At 28.3% G+C, this 19,109-nt stretch overlaps 7 long non-coding RNA genes across 7 annotated transcripts; 4 read left to right on the plus strand and 3 right to left on the minus strand.

Moving 5' to 3' along the window:
• The first annotated feature begins 4,810 nt into the window (after nucleotides 1-4,810).
• Nucleotides 4,811-5,280, plus strand: LOC119671212. The gene is made up of 2 exons (XR_005251792.1): nucleotides 4,811-4,886; nucleotides 4,940-5,280. It is a non-coding gene; the product is annotated as an uncharacterized LOC119671212 (long non-coding RNA).
• Nucleotides 5,281-6,291: 1,011 nt separating this feature from the next.
• Nucleotides 6,292-7,416, plus strand: LOC119671198. The gene is made up of 6 exons (XR_005251775.1): nucleotides 6,292-6,452; nucleotides 6,537-6,635; nucleotides 6,688-6,751; nucleotides 6,811-7,012; nucleotides 7,063-7,176; nucleotides 7,235-7,416. It is a non-coding gene; the product is annotated as an uncharacterized LOC119671198 (long non-coding RNA).
• Nucleotides 7,417-8,429: 1,013 nt separating this feature from the next.
• LOC119671206 lies at nucleotides 8,430-9,383 on the plus strand. The gene is made up of 4 exons (XR_005251787.1): nucleotides 8,430-8,758; nucleotides 8,814-8,906; nucleotides 8,972-9,262; nucleotides 9,322-9,383. It is a non-coding gene; the product is annotated as an uncharacterized LOC119671206 (long non-coding RNA).
• An 866-nt stretch (nucleotides 9,384-10,249) lies between these two features.
• Nucleotides 10,250-11,068, plus strand: LOC119671211. Its single transcript, XR_005251791.1, has 4 exons — nucleotides 10,250-10,386; nucleotides 10,445-10,533; nucleotides 10,599-10,767; nucleotides 10,823-11,068. It is a non-coding gene; the product is annotated as an uncharacterized LOC119671211 (long non-coding RNA).
• A 1,223-nt stretch (nucleotides 11,069-12,291) lies between these two features.
• On the minus strand, nucleotides 12,292-13,086 carry LOC119671210. The gene is made up of 4 exons (XR_005251790.1): nucleotides 12,950-13,086; nucleotides 12,803-12,891; nucleotides 12,569-12,737; nucleotides 12,292-12,513 (listed from the first exon to the last, which is right to left on the minus strand). It is a non-coding gene; the product is annotated as an uncharacterized LOC119671210 (long non-coding RNA).
• Nucleotides 13,087-13,952: 866 nt separating this feature from the next.
• On the minus strand, nucleotides 13,953-14,899 carry LOC119671207. Its single transcript, XR_005251788.1, has 4 exons — nucleotides 14,578-14,899; nucleotides 14,430-14,522; nucleotides 14,074-14,364; nucleotides 13,953-14,014 (listed from the first exon to the last, which is right to left on the minus strand). It is a non-coding gene; the product is annotated as an uncharacterized LOC119671207 (long non-coding RNA).
• A 1,020-nt stretch (nucleotides 14,900-15,919) lies between these two features.
• Nucleotides 15,920-17,030, minus strand: LOC119671201. The gene is made up of 7 exons (XR_005251777.1): nucleotides 16,992-17,030; nucleotides 16,809-16,907; nucleotides 16,693-16,756; nucleotides 16,519-16,633; nucleotides 16,324-16,459; nucleotides 16,160-16,273; nucleotides 15,920-16,101 (listed from the first exon to the last, which is right to left on the minus strand). It is a non-coding gene; the product is annotated as an uncharacterized LOC119671201 (long non-coding RNA).
• Between the last annotated feature and the right edge of the window lie 2,079 nt (nucleotides 17,031-19,109).

The following is a 19,109-nucleotide window of genomic DNA, read 5'->3' on the forward strand; positions in this document are numbered from 1 at the left end:
AATAGGATTTTCCCCCTTTCCTGCTTGGATACCAGATTTTCTTGAAATAATTGAAAACAGTGAAGTTAATGTGTGTGGATCATTCAAATCTTTAAATATTCCAAATGCTATTCGTTGGCTCACATGCAACACACATGCACCTCCTTTTTTTGTATCTCAGAGATCGCGTCTGCAACGTTCATTTCCATATCTTCGCTTGTTTCAGTTCTAAATTTAGTGCATCGTTTTAATTGGTTTAGACAGATTTCTGTACATATCAACATAAATAAAGATACTTTTCTTTTTTAAAAATGTGAAAATGTACGGTATGTGAAAATGCTCTTGAGTTCACTTTTTCGAAAACATTTTTAGCTCTTGTGGGCGTTTCGTTTATTTTTTAATATAATTTGATTTCATATGAATATTTCAGTATTCATATACTTTCTTCTGTTTTACAAGTGCTAACAAATCTTTTTATTAAAAATAAATTAGTTTTTATATAAATCAATATTTTTTAAGGTGATTGCTCTTTAATTTGATCAACATTATACAGTTTAGCGATTTGAAGAAATACATTTTTTTATATATAAATTGATAATACATCAATTAATTTAATAATTTAATTATTGTGTGACATTAAATAAAATATGAGATTAAAAGATTAACAAATAAACATGTGTTGAATATATTGAAGAAACTTAATATTATGTTTCATCATTAAATAATATATGAATTTAATAGATTAACAAATAAAAACATATTAAATATATTGAAAAAAATTAGTATTATATATTCTTTCAATCCTAGATGAACTTTTTGAAGTGATTTGTATGAAATATATAATATTTCATTACAAACTTTTTCTGAAAATATTAGAATTATCTAATGAAGATTCAATGCAAATCAGAGACCCAGATACCCTATAATTAAAATTAATTTTCTTAGAAATTGACCAAAAATTTGTTTTTCTAATTAATGAGTTTTGCTGTCTTCCTGCTTTTTGGATTAATCAGAACTTCAATCAAATTCAAGAAAATATGCTTCTTACTAGTTAATAGGCCAATAGTTGATATATGTTTTTGCTTTCTATGCACAATATAAATTATTTCAATTATTTTAATTTATAAAATTATTTTTCGGAAAAGATATTTATTTTCTTATTGTTGAACTAAAAGGTTCTTGAATATAGCAATTATATACATTAAGACTGAAAAGTTTTCGGAAATTCTCATTTAAAATTCGCGCGCTGTATATTTTTCGATATTTTAAGTTTATGTAGTTTGGCAGCACTGTCCTTAATTACTATGCCAAAAATGAGCTCGATCTGTCAGACAGTTCGTTTACGGCAGCTGTTGAAACCAGTTCACCTCAGTAGTGCGTTGCGAAATGTCTTCGACGGTCGTACGACCGTCCTGGAAGGCTTTGTACCACTCATAAACTTGAGTTTTCGATAAAACTGATTCCCCATAAGCCTTTTGTAGCATTCGCAACGATTCTGCACACGAAATTTCGTTCGAAACACAAAATTTGATGCAAACTCTTTGTTCAATATTTTTTTCCATTGTTTTTTTCGCAACGCCCTACTGAGGTGAACTGGTTTCAACAGCTGCCGTAAACGAACTGTCTGACAGATCGCGCTCATTTTTGGCATAGTAATTAAGGACAGTGCTGCCAAACTACATAAACAAAATATCGAAAAATATACAGCGCGCGAATTTTAAATGAGAATTTCCGAAAACTTTTCGGTCTTAATGTATATTCAGTAAAAAACTGTTTCTATAGGATCACTGCAATCACTGTTAAGGTGTTTGAAGTTAGTAATCTTAATGAAATAGCAAATCAATTATTATTATTACAGTATTTATTATTATATGATTACAAATAAAAGTAAAATTTATCATAAAGTTATAATTAGTAAAAAAATTTTCAGCTATTTTTATCTCGCAAGTTTTTTTTTGAAATTCGCTAACTCAATAGCATGAAATATTGTCTGAGATAATAAAGAGATCAAACTCATTATGTAAGTAATCAGTAGAATGTATACTGGGGACGGTGCACGGTAACGGTGCTGAGAAGCGATTCTCATACTCAGATTCAAATGATTTAATTTATCAATATTGACCTATGCATCCTAACAATAAAAAAATATTTATATTTTCCATTAATTCTTGTTTTTGATTGTAGATTGATATATTTTTTTCAATGCTTTGCAACTTTTGTCATAAGATTGTATTTATCTACTTATTTGAAGTAACCATCAATTGTTTCATCACCCTTTCCCAAGAACATTTAATGAAACGATTAGGATAAGTAAAATATTGCTTTGACTGTAAATTTAATCAATAGTGCATTATTTTTATAAGTATCCTTTGTTTTTCCCTAAATACAAACTGTCTTTTCCAACACTGTCCCAGAAGTTTGTGTAACATTGGGTTTTTGATTGTGTTTTCTTTTTGATGAAGGTGATTCATTATATCATGAAAAATTTTAAAAACTGGTTTTATAATACTACAAGTCATCATTAGATTCAACAGGCTTTACTTAGTAGATTCTCATTTAAAAATAGTATATAGTTTGATGGTATTTCTAGTAAAGCTATGGATTGATGAAGAGATTATTCGCTCGTTACTAAGAATTGATGTGAAGAATCGACTTAATAACATTCATTAAATTCATATGCCTTCATTACATTGCTCTTGGTAAATTAAACTCATTGATTTAGTCAAGAGCTGCTCTTGTGATATAACATAACATAACATAGTACGTATATTTTTAGTATATAGTATATTTTTAAAATGAAGATTTAAAGAAGATTTTTTTTAAAATATAGGTTTCGTTTGGTAGGCGAATGTTGTCGCGCGTCACTTTAAAACTTGAATGGTTTTACGACATATGAACTGCAATATCAAATATTTTAATAAGGAAATTAAGGTACTGATCTCCTCAGAGTAATCTAGTTCAGTATTTTAAGATGAAATATTTTTCTTATTTTATCTTTATCTATCTTATATTAGAGGACATAAAATAAAGAAGAAAAACCATTTCAAAGAGAAGATAATTCCTATTTTTGGGCATTCATATATATTTAATTTTATTTTACGGTTCTCAATAGTTGAAGTTCAATTTATTATTTCTTAACCACAAATTGCCTAATATATGAGGTGAAAAAATTTGACAAGATTCCACAACTTAAGCAGCAATAAATACCAATTAAAATGTCACTTAAAACAATAAACACCCTCTTGAGAATATCTCCAGCATATTCTTTAACATATGCATCCCAAACATTCCAGGCAGGACAGTCACAGTACCGTTGCAAGCATTTTGAAGATATTAAGGATATTAGTATGTTTATTGAACCAAATAAGGAAAATTTGAGTAAACCAATACATATAAACAAAATACTTTGACTGAATACAAGAAGCGTCAAGTCATGCCTAATTGCTTAAACGAAACTACGAAATGTTATCCTTGACAAGGAGGCGTTTAAGTGGTTGGCGCCAGCTTCAAAATAAGTATCTTCATACCAAATAAAACACGTGTGGAAAGCAAAAGTATGTTAAGTATCTACAGGACTTTTTTTATGCAATGTTGAAAGTAAAGTGGGCGTGACATAATCAATATGATTTAAAATAGCATATTTTAAGAGAAACACGTCTGCCCTATGGATATTATGAGGAGTGCATAGCTTGTATTGTACAATTGCATAGTTAAGGTTAGGATTTGTTTATAGGTATGGATCTAATTATATTCTATGAAGTTATTGACACAACATAGATTTTGAGTGCAGAAGTAAGTGATTGCGGAAGTGGTTAACAATTAATTTTAACCATTTTTTTGGTAAAAAATATTTATAATTTTTATTTCCTTCATATAAAGAAAGTTCATTTCATTAAATACATACATACATAGCATAATAAAATAATTTATTTTCTTGGAACTATACACGAAGGTCATAAAAAAATTTAGAGTGCTAAGGTTTGTGGTGCAGTGTAAACTTAATAATAGCTTTAATAAATTTTTATAGAAAAATATAAATATATATGCCTTGAAATTATTTACGAAAATTGACAGGTTTACTAGTACCGCGTTATCGAATCTCAGATTGGTTACAGGCTCTTCGGGGAGGTATGCAGATCTGAGGTTAGTTATTGCTTGGTCTGATGAAGTGATGAACAATAATCTATACAAGGCGTAGAGAGGGGTTATGAAGAAACCTCGCAATTAATAGAGAGTAAAAGTGCTCCAGCGCGCTGACTCAACTGGCCATAACATAATAATAATAAAAATTATTGAATTTTCATGCTAACAAAGTAAACGTTTATTTTGATTTAAGATTAAAATTTTGTTTAATAATTTTTAAGAATTTTCATTTATTAAATAATGTAACAGTGGATATTTATTTTTATATATCCTTCAAAAAGTGCAACTTTTTTGGGACTTTCTTCAAAATCGTACAGTTTTTTCCTGCTCTCATATAGGAAGAACAGAAAAGGCAATGCTCACGCTAATTGCTTACCTATGCTTTCGTAAGTAAATGCCATTATTTTATCTTGCGATTGGTTTTTTTATGAATCCTTTTAAATATTAAAGATGGTGACAAAACCCCGAAGAAGAGATGTGTTAAACGCCCCTCACCACCGGCTCCACCACCACCACCTGAATAAATATTTATTAAACACAGTTTAACAATAGGCCCTTGGTAAGACAACGATAACTTATTAAAATAAAATTTTTGTTTTATTTAGTTAAATTTATTTATATTTATAAATGCTATATCTGATGTTATGTATCTTTCTGTAGTTATTTTATAAAGATATCTCCAAGGATCTCAGCAAGACCTAACTACTCAATTCTTTTATTAGCCTGGGTAGAAAATTTTAGAAGTTACTTAAAATTTTGCAATGGTAAGATTAATATTAATTATTTTTTGTTTTTTTATTTGTCCTATTGTTTATAGGATTATTTATGTGATGTTGTACTTGTACTGAAAAAAATTATTGTTTGGAATTTGTATATCTATGTTATAACGTCAAACTGTTTGGAAAGAAGCTTTTCTATTCTGAAACTTGTCGAAGAAACTGTCAAAAAAAGAAGGACTGCTGGTTGTACTATAATGGATTAGTAATGGTACATTCATTTCGGTTAACGAGGTGTAAGCAGAGCAAGTGTTTGATGCTATATATATAAGCGCTTCCCAGTGTATGACTTATAACGAAATTGACGTATACAATTGACTGCATGAAATTTGTTTTTTCTATTGACATATTTTTAAAAAATATATTTCAATTGCAAATATAATGAGAGTCTTTTTTTTGTCTTATAATTATACCATCTGTACCTATCAGAAATTTTACAATATATATATATAATCCGTGATGTAATGTGAATATTTTAAGTATAAAAATATTGTATCTATTTACAAATTGCGTATATATCATTCCCTGTAACTTACATCTGTAATTACATAAAAGAAATTTGTATATTTACCCTTTATGGATAGGTACAATCGCCCAAAAACAACTAAAAATATATTAAATAGTTATAGTTATTATTTTAACCTGATACATAGACTACCAAAAAAATTGAGTTCCAATAAGTATGAAATGGCAAAATAATTTTACCTAGAATCGAAATCTAAGCAGTTGATATCAATAGTCAATAATAGTAATAGTCAATGGTGTAAATAATCCGTCAGGTATCATCTGCTCCTATTAAAAGGATTTTGAGGTCTAGTAGACAATTACTTCCTCTGAGGAAGTTCCTTCTAGTGAAATTAATAGTATTGTGTGGTTAAAATAAATAATTTTTTAGTAGTTTTAAATTTTCACACCTATATTGAAACCACATTTTCTTTTAAGTATCTGTATTTGTATCTAGGTCCAAGAAAAAAATATTTATTACAACACTGCAAACAATAAACTGCATTTTATGTAATGAAAAAAACGAGTATTTTCTTTTATTTTGTAGTTTAATACTCTTAAAACATCTGTAGTATTTAATTATTACAAATTTTTAATAATGTATTCAACTCTCGAAATGTTAATTATTATTACTATTATTTTTTTATGGGTATTTATGAAAAATACCATATACAGTAAAACAGTAAAGATCGCATTTCACAGAAACAGGTTATCAATTAATCCAAGAATATTATCCTTACTGACTTCCAGCTTACCCAAGACGGAACATTATATGTATATATTTTCATTCAATAATTTACTTTAATAATTTACTTTAATAAAGAAAGCTTTGATTTTCCAAAAAATTTGATATCCCCAATCAAAAAAAATTTATATTTCATATAATTATAGAATTAGGAATTAGGTTAAGTAATCCTTCCAAACTTTTTGGCCTTCCAATCAAAATTTTCCGTTGCTGTATTACCCACAATATCATATTAAACTATTAATATGAAAAATATAATTAATTAATTTAAAATGTTGACAAATTATATTAAAAATAAAAATAAAGTAAGTACAGTCGATGCAAATAAATTTATTGCTGAAATAATTTAAACTTCAGCATCTAAAGTCTTCTCGTTTATTTGTTTTTAGTGAAAAATGTCCGCCAGGTGAAAGCATGTTCACCATGAAAAGGAAAGACTCGGAATTATAAAACCTACAATTCAATTCTCTTGATCAATGGTTTTATTGGTAAGTTCTAAAAACTAAAAATCAATCTTCCAATCAAAAACTTTTATTTCAGGAAAATGCTTCTATTTCCAATGTTGATCAATTTTATTTTATCCTGATTTTATTTCTAATGACGAGTAGGTTCACAACTATTTCTCTTATAAAAATTAAACTAAAACTATTTTTAAAATTGTAGAACATAATTTCTTAAGGTGTTCAATTATATGATTGGCGTTCATGTCAACTATAACTCATATACGTTAAATCCAAACTGAATACCTTCCCCCAGATGTGACTCAAACTCGACTGTGACTACCCTTTATTAATATGGTGATGTAGGATAACAGCGAGGTGTATCAATTATGTTGGCGATACCGATCATATGTATCGTATTTACGGTACAGTAGTTTTTCTTATAAAAGCTATATAAACATTCAATTTATTACAGAATAGCAATTACGCTTTTTAACTACAAGCTTGACATGTCAGTCAAGTTTAACACAGATGGAATAAATCCCTGTGGAAACGGGATTACTTCAAAGTTTAAAACATTCTTTTAATGGTCAGTTGTCACATCTTCTGTTTTTAATAATATAATAAGTTTTCATTGATAATTTCAGTTTAGAAAAATTAATATCCTGTGAATAAAACTCCCAGATGTGACCAAGCTCGACTGTGACTACCCAATATGAAAATTGAGTTGTTGGATCGCAGCGAGGTTTATCAAGTATGATGGCGATACCGAGAATCGTTTTTTCTTAATGCTTGTTTAATACTTGTCTTATATTCGATAATAAGGATTTTCTTAAATAAAATACAGATTACGGTACTAGAAAACGCTTGACTTCAAAAACAAAATAAATGGAAAGTTTTAGGTTTGTCTAAATTGCAATGGATGTCTAATTTGACATCGATTACGTTGAAATGTTATTCGTATATTTATGTCAAAATTTTTGTAAATAAATTAATTGTCAACTAATCATTGTCTTTCCACTGAGTAATTCTCAAGCAACTATACCGTTTAAAAAGTAATGTGTTTCTTAAATCATTTAAATAAAGTTGATGAAATTGCGTTGGGTAAACACTGATAAGAACTGTGATGAACATTAACATAAGCCTGAAGAAGTTGATTAGAGAAACTGAACTTGATTTCAAATTATATTTTAGTCAGTGAAAGAAAATGAGAAGAAGGTTTTAATTTAAGAACTCAGTAATATGGACCCCAATTCAAATAAACTAGTAAGAGCTAAATAATATTATATATACTTATATGTCAAAAATAATTACGTGTCCTAAATAAAATACTCGTATCTTAGTGCGTGAATAAGAACAAATCGTAATATCAAATATGTGGGCGATCTGCAGACTGCGATAAATAGTTGTCAGCTTTCCTTCTGAGTGTGTACAACCACACAACTTAGCGCGATTTGCTGGAAGGATTCTCGTAGACTATAGAATACTCAATATTCAGTTTGATTACGTGTATCGTTGTGAAAAATATGAATTATATGAATATGAATATGAATGATATAATATATATTGACAAGGTGTTCTATTCAATGATCGCACCCAAGTAACTAATGCTTTTGCATTTGAACTTTCTCACCCCTAAAGATTAACATAAATATTCGTTTCTTGGAAATAATTGCCAAAGCTCTAAATCCTGTAGCAAGATTGAATGTCTCGTGCGCTTTCTAATGTTGATTATTCTGAACAATTAATAAAAATTTTAGGCAAATTTAATGACAGTAAAGTATTAAGATTTAAAGAAGATGCCTTTGATTTTTAGAAAAAAATTTAACCGTTCAAATAAAATTTTTTATTCCTCATATTCCTAAAGAGTTTCAATAAGTGAAAATTAAAAATTTCTTTTCGGCCCTTTCATCTAAATTATATGTTGTTGATTCAGTTTAATAATACTTTGACATTACTATTAATTTAAATAAGGGTCCTATTAAAAGATGAAGGTGAAAATGTAACATATTGAAATGAAGTATCTCTTCAAATTCGTTAAGTAGTAAAAGAATTGTATGTCACCAAATTGTAGACTTCTCTTGTATTTGTATGATATTCACTATTAAGCTCATGATAAAAAGTCATTTCGAAATTATGGATTGTAAGGCCTTACAGATGTAAAAATATTGGTAAGTTTTTAAATCTAAAAATAGTATAAATAAATAAAGTTCTTATCATTCGCAGAAAATCATATCATTACATCATTAAACAAAGAATGGGAATGTGAATGGAAACACTAACATATCATGAGTAATATATTGAAATATCTTGAAAATGGTAGGTGCAGTTTTATTTGAATGCTTGCACTCAATTAAGTGTTTCATCTACTAATTTCATTTTAGGTTTTGCAAATGAATTACTTGTCAATCCGAATCTCAGACGAGTATATTACCCAGATGTGACGCTCTCCTTCAATCCTTAGTGTATAATGGAAGTTATTATATATCACTTTATACAATGGATTATAAGTTCTTATGATTATGATATGAGTGGTAACTTCTCAAATCTAAAAAACATCAGAAAAACAGCTTCTATCATTTGCTGGACATACGATATCATAATATCACACCGCACTAAGGATGCGAATGAAATTACTAATAATTTCAATCAAATATCAAAATGTATCTAAAAAGGTTGATGTATATTTATTCTTATCCTCAATAAATTTTTCCATTTATCAATCTAATTTCAGATGTTGCAAGTGCATAACTTGTTAATCCGAATCCCAGACGAGTCTTTTACCTAGATGTAACGCAAAAGTCAGCTGAGACGTCAACATGTTTAGTTGCACAAAAGTTGAGAACAAATCGTTGAATGCATAATATTTCTCAATACTTAATGCATAATGGAAGTTTTTAAACATGATTCTTCTCGAAATAAAGTATATTATTTCGAACAGACGTCCTCTGTTTACCATGTCAACACCAGAGTGAAATATATTTTTTATCTAAATAATATTAAATAAAGTTATGTGTTGACAATACAACATTATTGTTTTAATATTATTATTTTAATGCAAGATTATTGTTTTACTATTATTGTTTCTGCGCAGATATTGGTAAGGATTTCTATTTATTATTTTAATATTCTTCATTCTAATTATCCACATTCTCAAGTATTATATTTCGTACTTAAAGTATCACTTCAGTGCAAGTATCGTCTACATATTTTATAATTGTGTTAACAGAATGCGTAACTGAATCTATTGTCGATGGAGTTGAGAAAGACACCATTTTTAACTGGATTAATATGCCATAATTAGAGATCTAGTTTGGTTTTAATAAAATATAATCGGAATTCATTTATCGATACTGGAACTGTAATTATTATTATTTTAATTATTATACACTATAATTATACACTATATTTATAACTTCGTAATAATTGCAGTTATAGTCTACAATATCACTCAATGATAGCGAGAATTTTTTCTGTAGAGGAAAGGGAAAGATATCTTATGTATAAATTAAAATAAATTATTAATAAAACAAGTGAAGCATTAGTAAGTATTCCTTAGTTGATATAATCGAATTAACTTTAGAGATAATAAATTTTATTTTCGAAAAGTTGGCTTTGGTTAAAAAAATATATTTACGACTTTCAAAAAATTTTCTAATTATGAATATTAAATTGTAGAGTTAGCAAATAGGATGTTAAGTCATATTTTGGGCCCTTTCCATCAAAATTTTCAGTAGAATGTAACGAAATTTTAAAATAAGTCAGAATAAAAAAACAAAATCTCTGAAAGATATTTAAAGTAACGAAAATATCTTAATTTAAGTCCTAACCCTTTATATTTATTTTATTTTTTGTAGAATGGTGCAAAAACGGATACTCTGTCGCACTTTAGAAATTGGCAGTGGTATTCCAAAGCTAAATTTAGTGTTTAAATTATAATGAGTCGGTGAGTCGACAATAAAGCCATTGTCAGAAATTTTTAATCATCACTGGTACGCCTTTCTCATATAGACAGACAAACAACAACTAAAAGTTCGCCGATAGGAGCGCAGTTATTGCATTTCCCGGCTGACGGTTGACTACTGATATGGCGTTTCTGTATGAGTTACCTAAAACAAAGACACTATAAAGTATATTCATAAAATTTGTTGTGTATATATGCAATCTTCTTATTGATCTGGTAAGCATCAGATTTTCATTAGGCTTATCACTAACTAATCAGTACCTATTTTCAGTCCTGAACCTATTTTACTACATATTTTTGAATTACCTTGATGTAGCAAAGACCTGACGGAACTGAAGCTAAAATGGAATGAACCTGCAACCGCAAGAGTATTTACAAATAGTTTCACACAGAGAGAACCTTTGTTTATAAGGGTGTTAAGCCCTCTGGAAACAAACTTATGCATTAGTACATCAGGTCTTAAAACATTTTTTAAAAAAAGTGTTTTTTTCTTTGTTTATTTGAATTCATAAAATATATGTTTTGAAATTGAATGAGCAAATTTTGTGTTTTAATAAATATTTTAGGTTAAATGTCTGTGTAGAAATATATATATCATTTTTTGTAGTATAGATTTAAATATGTACCATTTTAACTTAATATTATTAAAATTTGTATTAAAGAGGTCAAATTTCATTGCATTTCTATATTTTTATGAAATAAACAATGTGTACATTCAGTGTAGACATTATTATTATATGTATAAAAATGTTAAGGCATACACTGATCATATTGAATATACCTAGACACTCTTTTCAACGAAGTATTATATATGCAAATTGTACACCGCAGTTCTTGTAGTTGTTACGAAAGATTGTTAAGATAATCATTAATAGTTTGAAGTTGTTGGTAATCAGACCTCTCAACCGGTACTATGTGTGAATACTATATAATTTCCACTGTTGCTTTATTGAATGTTGTTTTTTCAACTAAAATCTGGAATACATAATACTTCCACACTACTTTTCATACTGAAAGTAGTTTAGTATTTTCGTGATGTATATATAGTATAGTTATTTTCTTTTAATTTTTTTCAATACATGCTCTACTAACCTTTTGTGTCGGCCCACTTGTAGCTGAAACGAAAGGTATGATCATAACTATCGAATTCTATGTTGAGCATAGTTATATGGCACCCCTGATCAGGTTCAACGACCCAAATGTTGTCCTCATTAGTTGGTACCCATTTTGAGTCAAAATCGACATATCATTCAAAAACCTACGTCACTTTATTACAGGCTTAGATGTGGCGCTTACGAAAAGTGTAAATATTCCTGGTATTTGTTTTTTTGTGACGATATCATCGAATAAAACGATTGTCTGGAAGACGCTACAACGATCATGCAACTATCGTATGTAACATCACTGATAGCGCTGGACCTTCTGACTTCGTTTAGGAATATTATCTTAACAGTTTCAGACAAGTTGGGCTCTCACACAATGACATACAAATCCATGGTGTAATGAGATCATATCTATTAGAATCTAACCACTGTTTTACTTCGTCTAATGTCGAGTATTTGTTGAGGAAGCAAATAGCTTATGAATTTTAAAAAGGCTTGAAACAAACAAAATAAATAGAAGATTCTTATCAACTATTAATTAGTCCATATATAACAAACCCTTTCCGGAGACATTAAATGAAACTCAAAATTTGCTTATTCAATTTCAAAACATATATTTTATGAATTCAAATAAACAAAGAAAAAAACACTTTTTTTAAAAAATGTTTTAAGACCTGATGTACTAATGCATAAGTTTGTTTCCAGAGGGCTTAACACCCTTATAAACAAAGGTTCTCTCTGTGTGAAACTATTTGTAAATACTCTTGCGGTTGCAGGTTCATTCCATTTTAGCTTCAGTTCCGTCAGGTCTTTGCTACATCAAGGTAATTCAAAAATATGTAGTAAAATAGGTTCAGGACTGAAAATAGGTACTGATTAGTTAGTGATAAGCCTAATGAAAATCTGATGCTTACCAGATCAATAAGAAGATTGCATATATACACAACAAATTTTATGAATATACTTTATAGTGTCTTTGTTTTAGGTAACTCATACAGAAACGCCATATCAGTAGTCAACCGTCAGCCGGGAAATGCAATAACTGCGCTCCTATCGGCGAACTTTTAGTTGTTGTTTGTCTGTCTATATGAGAAAGGCGTACCAGTGATGATTAAAAATTTCTGACAATGGCTTTATTGTCGACTCACCGACTCATTATAATTTAAACACTAAATTTAGCTTTGGAATACCACTGCCAATTTCTAAAGTGCGACAGAGTATCCGTTTTTGCACCATTCTACAAAAAATAAAATAAATATAAAGGGTTAGGACTTAAATTAAGATATTTTCGTTACTTTAAATATCTTTCAGAGATTTTGTTTTTTTATTCTGACTTATTTTAAAATTTCGTTACATTCTACTGAAAATTTTGATGGAAAGGGCCCAAAATATGACTTAACATCCTATTTGCTAACTCTACAATTTAATATTCATAATTAGAAAATTTTTTGAAAGTCGTAAATATATTTTTTTAACCAAAGCCAACTTTTCGAAAATAAAATTTATTATCTCTAAAGTTAATTCGATTATATCAACTAAGGAATACTTACTAATGCTTCACTTGTTTTATTAATAATTTATTTTAATTTATACATAAGATATCTTTCCCTTTCCTCTACAGAAAAAATTCTCGCTATCATTGAGTGATATTGTAGACTATAACTGCAATTATTACGAAGTTATAAATATAGTGTATAATTATAGTGTATAATAATTAAAATAATAATAATTACAGTTCCAGTATCGATAAATGAATTCCGATTATATTTTATTAAAACCAAACTAGATCTCTAATTATGGCATATTAATCCAGTTAAAAATGGTGTCTTTCTCAACTCCATCGACAATAGATTCAGTTACGCATTCTGTTAACACAATTATAAAATATGTAGACGATACTTGCACTGAAGTGATACTTTAAGTACGAAATATAATACTTGAGAATGTGGATAATTAGAATGAAGAATATTAAAATAATAAATAGAAATCCTTACCAATATCTGCGCAGAAACAATAATAGTAAAACAATAATCTTGCATTAAAATAATAATATTAAAACAATAATGTTGTATTGTCAACACATAACTTTATTTAATATTATTTAGATAAAAAATATATTTCACTCTGGTGTTGACATGGTAAACAGAGGACGTCTGTTCGAAATAATATACTTTATTTCGAGAAGAATCATGTTTAAAAACTTCCATTATGCATTAAGTATTGAGAAATATTATGCATTCAACGATTTGTTCTCAACTTTTGTGCAACTAAACATGTTGACGTCTCAGCTGACTTTTGCGTTACATCTAGGTAAAAGACTCGTCTGGGATTCGGATTAACAAGTTATGCACTTGCAACATCTGAAATTAGATTGATAAATGGAAAAATTTATTGAGGATAAGAATAAATATACATCAACCTTTTTAGATACATTTTGATATTTGATTGAAATTATTAGTAATTTCATTCGCATCCTTAGTGCGGTGTGATATTATGATATCGTATGTCCAGCAAATGATAGAAGCTGTTTTTCTGATGTTTTTTAGATTTGAGAAGTTACCACTCATATCATAATCATAAGAACTTATAATCCATTGTATAAAGTGATATATAATAACTTCCATTATACACTAAGGATTGAAGGAGAGCGTCACATCTGGGTAATATACTCGTCTGAGATTCGGATTGACAAGTAATTCATTTGCAAAACCTAAAATGAAATTAGTAGATGAAACACTTAATTGAGTGCAAGCATTCAAATAAAACTGCACCTACCATTTTCAAGATATTTCAATATATTACTCATGATATGTTAGTGTTTCCATTCACATTCCCATTCTTTGTTTAATGATGTAATGATATGATTTTCTGCGAATGATAAGAACTTTATTTATTTATACTATTTTTAGATTTAAAAACTTACCAATATTTTTACATCTGTAAGGCCTTACAATCCATAATTTCGAAATGACTTTTTATCATGAGCTTAATAGTGAATATCATACAAATACAAGAGAAGTCTACAATTTGGTGACATACAATTCTTTTACTACTTAACGAATTTGAAGAGATACTTCATTTCAATATGTTACATTTTCACCTTCATCTTTTAATAGGACCCTTATTTAAATTAATAGTAATGTCAAAGTATTATTAAACTGAATCAACAACATATAATTTAGATGAAAGGGCCGAAAAGAAATTTTTAATTTTCACTTATTGAAACTCTTTAGGAATATGAGGAATAAAAAATTTTATTTGAACGGTTAAATTTTTTTCTAAAAATCAAAGGCATCTTCTTTAAATCTTAATACTTTACTGTCATTAAATTTGCCTAAAATTTTTATTAATTGTTCAGAATAATCAACATTAGAAAGCGCACGAGACATTCAATCTTGCTACAGGATTTAGAGCTTTGGCAATTATTTCCAAGAAACGAATATTTATGTTAATCTTTAGGGGTGAGAAAGTTCAAATGCAAAAGCATTAGTTACTTGGGTGCGATCATTGAATAGAACACCTTGTCAATATATATTATATCATTCATATTCATATTCATATAATTCATATTTTTCACAACGATACACGTAATCAAACTGAATATTGAGTATTCTATAGTCTACGAGAATCCTTCCAGCAAATCGCGCTAAGTTGTGTGGTTGTACACACTCAGAAGGAAAGCTGACAACTATTTATCGCAGTCTGCAGATCGCCCACATATTTGATATTACGATTTGTTCTTATTCACGCACTAAGATACGAGTATTTTATTTAGGACACGTAATTATTTTTGACATATAAGTATATATAATATTATTTAGCTCTTACTAGTTTATTTGAATTGGGGTCCATATTACTGAGTTCTTAAATTAAAACCTTCTTCTCATTTTCTTTCACTGACTAAAATATAATTTGAAATCAAGTTCAGTTTCTCTAATCAACTTCTTCAGGCTTATGTTAATGTTCATCACAGTTCTTATCAGTGTTTACCCAACGCAATTTCATCAACTTTATTTAAATGATTTAAGAAACACATTACTTTTTAAACGGTATAGTTGCTTGAGAATTACTCAGTGGAAAGACAATGATTAGTTGACAATTAATTTATTTACAAAAATTTTGACATAAATATACGAATAACATTTCAACGTAATCGATGTCAAATTAGACATCCATTGCAATTTAGACAAACCTAAAACTTTCCATTTATTTTGTTTTTGAAGTCAAGCGTTTTCTAGTACCGTAATCTGTATTTTATTTAAGAAAATCCTTATTATCGAATATAAGACAAGTATTAAACAAGCATTAAGAAAAAACGATTCTCGGTATCGCCATCATACTTGATAAACCTCGCTGCGATCCTACAACTCAATTTTCATATTGGGTAGTCACAGTCGAGCTTGGTCACATCTGGGAGTTTTATTCACAGGATATTAATTTTTCTAAACTGAAATTATCAATGAAAACTTATCATATTATTAAAAACAGAAGATGTGACAACTGACCATTAAAAGAATGTTTTAAACTTTGAAGTAATCCCGTTTCCACAGGGATTTATTCCATCTGTGTTAAACTTGACTGACATGTCAAGCTTGTAGTTAAAAAGCGTAATTGCTATTCTGTAATAAATTGAATGTTTATATAGCTTTTATAAGAAAAACTACTGTACCGTAAATACGACACATATGATCGGTATCGCCAACATAATTGATACACCTCGCTGTTATCCTACATCACCAAATTAATAAAGGGTAGTCACAGTCGAGTTTGAGTCACATCTGGGGGAAGGTATTCATATTTCCAAACTGAAATGATTTGTAATTTTTTAATAGAGAGGAAGGAGAAAAGAAATTTACCTACGAACCTAAGCAAAAATGCTTGAAATGTAAATAATACCGTTCCAGTTTGGATTTGACGTATATGAGTTATAGTTGACATGTACGCCAATCATATAATTGAACACCATAATAAATTATGTTCTATAATTTTAAAAATAGTTTTAGTTTAATTTTTATAAGAAAAATAGTTGTGAACCTACTCGTCATTAGAAATAAAGTCAGGATAAAATAAAATTGATCAACATTGGAAATAGAAGCATTTTCCTGAAATAAAAGTTTTTGATTGGAAGATTGATTTTTAGTTTTTAGAACTTACCAATAAAACCATTGATCAAGAGAATTGAATTGTAGGTTTTATAATTCCGAGTCTTTCCTTTTCACGGTGAACGTGCTTTCACCTGGCGGACATTGGTCACTAAAAACAAATAAACGAGAAGACTTTAGATGCTGAAGTTTAAATTATTTCAGCAATAAATTTATTTGCATCGACTGTACTTACTTTATTTTTATTTTTAATATAATTTGTCAACATTTTAAATTAAATTAATTAATCATATTTTTTATATTAATAGTTTTATATGATATTGTAGGTAATACAGCAACGGAAAATTTTGATTGGAAGGCCAAAAAGTTTGGAAAGATTACTTAACCTAATTCCTAATTCTATAATTATATGAAATAAAATTTTTTTTTGATTTGGGATATCAAATTTTTCGGAAAACCAAAACCTACTAATGTTTAAAATAAACTGTTTGACACGAATTACTTTATTTTGCTACTACTTGACGTAGATAATGCAGTTGTTTGAATTATTTGTTTTATTGCTGAAAACTACGAATTGGAAGTATTAAGTACCTGCATGTATTAAAGATATTAAGAATTTCGTTGAAGACTGAATTATAAATTGAAATTTTTATTTCTATTTGTTAGTTACTAATGGCTACTCCATTTTGTGCTCTAGGTGCCTGTAGGTATGCAATACGGTGTGGAATATTAATTTACGGTCAAATCGGCGGTAGAGACCGTTTATACGGTCTTTAGTGGTTTCCAAATGTGCTTAGCGAATCTCTTTGAGAAATAGTGGTGTTTGTATTTGTTATAATAAATGAAATCAATGTTCAGATGAAAGCTTGCAATAAAGCAAATAAATTTACAATAGCATTAGCAACTGTGAATGGTTATTTTTAATACATATAAAATATAGGCGGTTAAGCAGATTGAAAAAGAAAACTCAATTTAATTTAAGTTTGGAAAAAATGTAGAATTAAAATTATCAATTACGATTTATCGATTTATGTAGTTATTGTAAAAGAAATTTTATAATTCTAGCGCGATTATTCTCGTATATAATATATCAAATAGTAGAGATATCATATAGCAATCGTAAAAATTCGCGTAAGACTTGACACTTAATGCCGAATTTATACTAAAAATAGAACGTAAAGCTTGTAGATAAGAGATATTAATATATAATGTGAAGGCTTTGTTCAACAGATGCACTTATAAACGCCTTTTAGTCTTACAAATCCTACAAATCCCAGGTTTCCATTTGTCATACATATTATGTTATCTTAAACGAGCTGTTCTCCTAATCAGATAAGTAAGTTGGACCCTGTGGTATCGGTTTCAGAGAGTTTGAGCATAAAAAAATTACTTGTTCCCTAAATTAATATAATGGGAGAATAGTTTGGTATCACATTTATTAGCTAAGTATACTTGGCTGTATAAGCCTTTCTCAAAGTTTTAAGACTATTATTCCATAACATTTAAAGTACGCGTAAATATAGATTCGTTGGTAAACCAACATCAGCTGACCAGAGAAAAAATTAACATTAATTATTGGTGGCAAGAGAAGATTATGATATTAAACGTAAGTATACGTTCTTATAAAAACAAAGACCGTAATAAATTATAAAAATTCGAGCTTTATAAGAAGTGAAATTAGAGTTTTGTTATTAACATATATTTAGAATTATGTATATGATTTGTTATTACTTTATTTTAATAATAAGAGGTTAGAACTTAGTAAAAACTGAAGGAAAACGTCTATTTATTGCTTTGAAGAAATAAAGCAATGTAAACTTTTGGAGTACTTTTTTTGGGGTCTTCTTAACAAAACCGGTGGGTTCTACTAAAATGGAAAACGTAGTTCCTATTCATATATTTTTTTTGTGACCAACTATGATGTGCTGAAATCTTTATAACATATCTCCAAAATTTGTACCATTTTTATCTAGTGCTATGCGTTATAGCTGGTTCATTAGTAAAGATATTTAGTCATATGCTTATAATAACATATCTTTTAGATAAAAATTAATGGTTCACATATAAATAATAAAAGCCTTCTTCGCAAAACCATCAGCTCCTATTAGAATTAGTTTTCATTCATATATATTTTTTATTTTTTTAATATGTAAACATCTCTTGTTACAATCTCTGTAACGTATCTCTAAAACCTGAAACCACTTCCATCCCACAGTATCAGCTTATCTCTATATCATATTTATCTCTAAATTCAACGCCAGATATGGTATCTATGTGAAATGATCCCAAATTAATATGCTTTCTTGATATCAATACCGAAATATATTCCAAAATATATATATATATATATTTA

This window comes from Teleopsis dalmanni, chromosome 1 (assembly GCF_002237135.1).
Source record: "Teleopsis dalmanni isolate 2A chromosome 1, ASM223713v2, whole genome shotgun sequence".
Taxonomy (NCBI): Eukaryota; Metazoa; Arthropoda; class Insecta; order Diptera; family Diopsidae; genus Teleopsis; species Teleopsis dalmanni.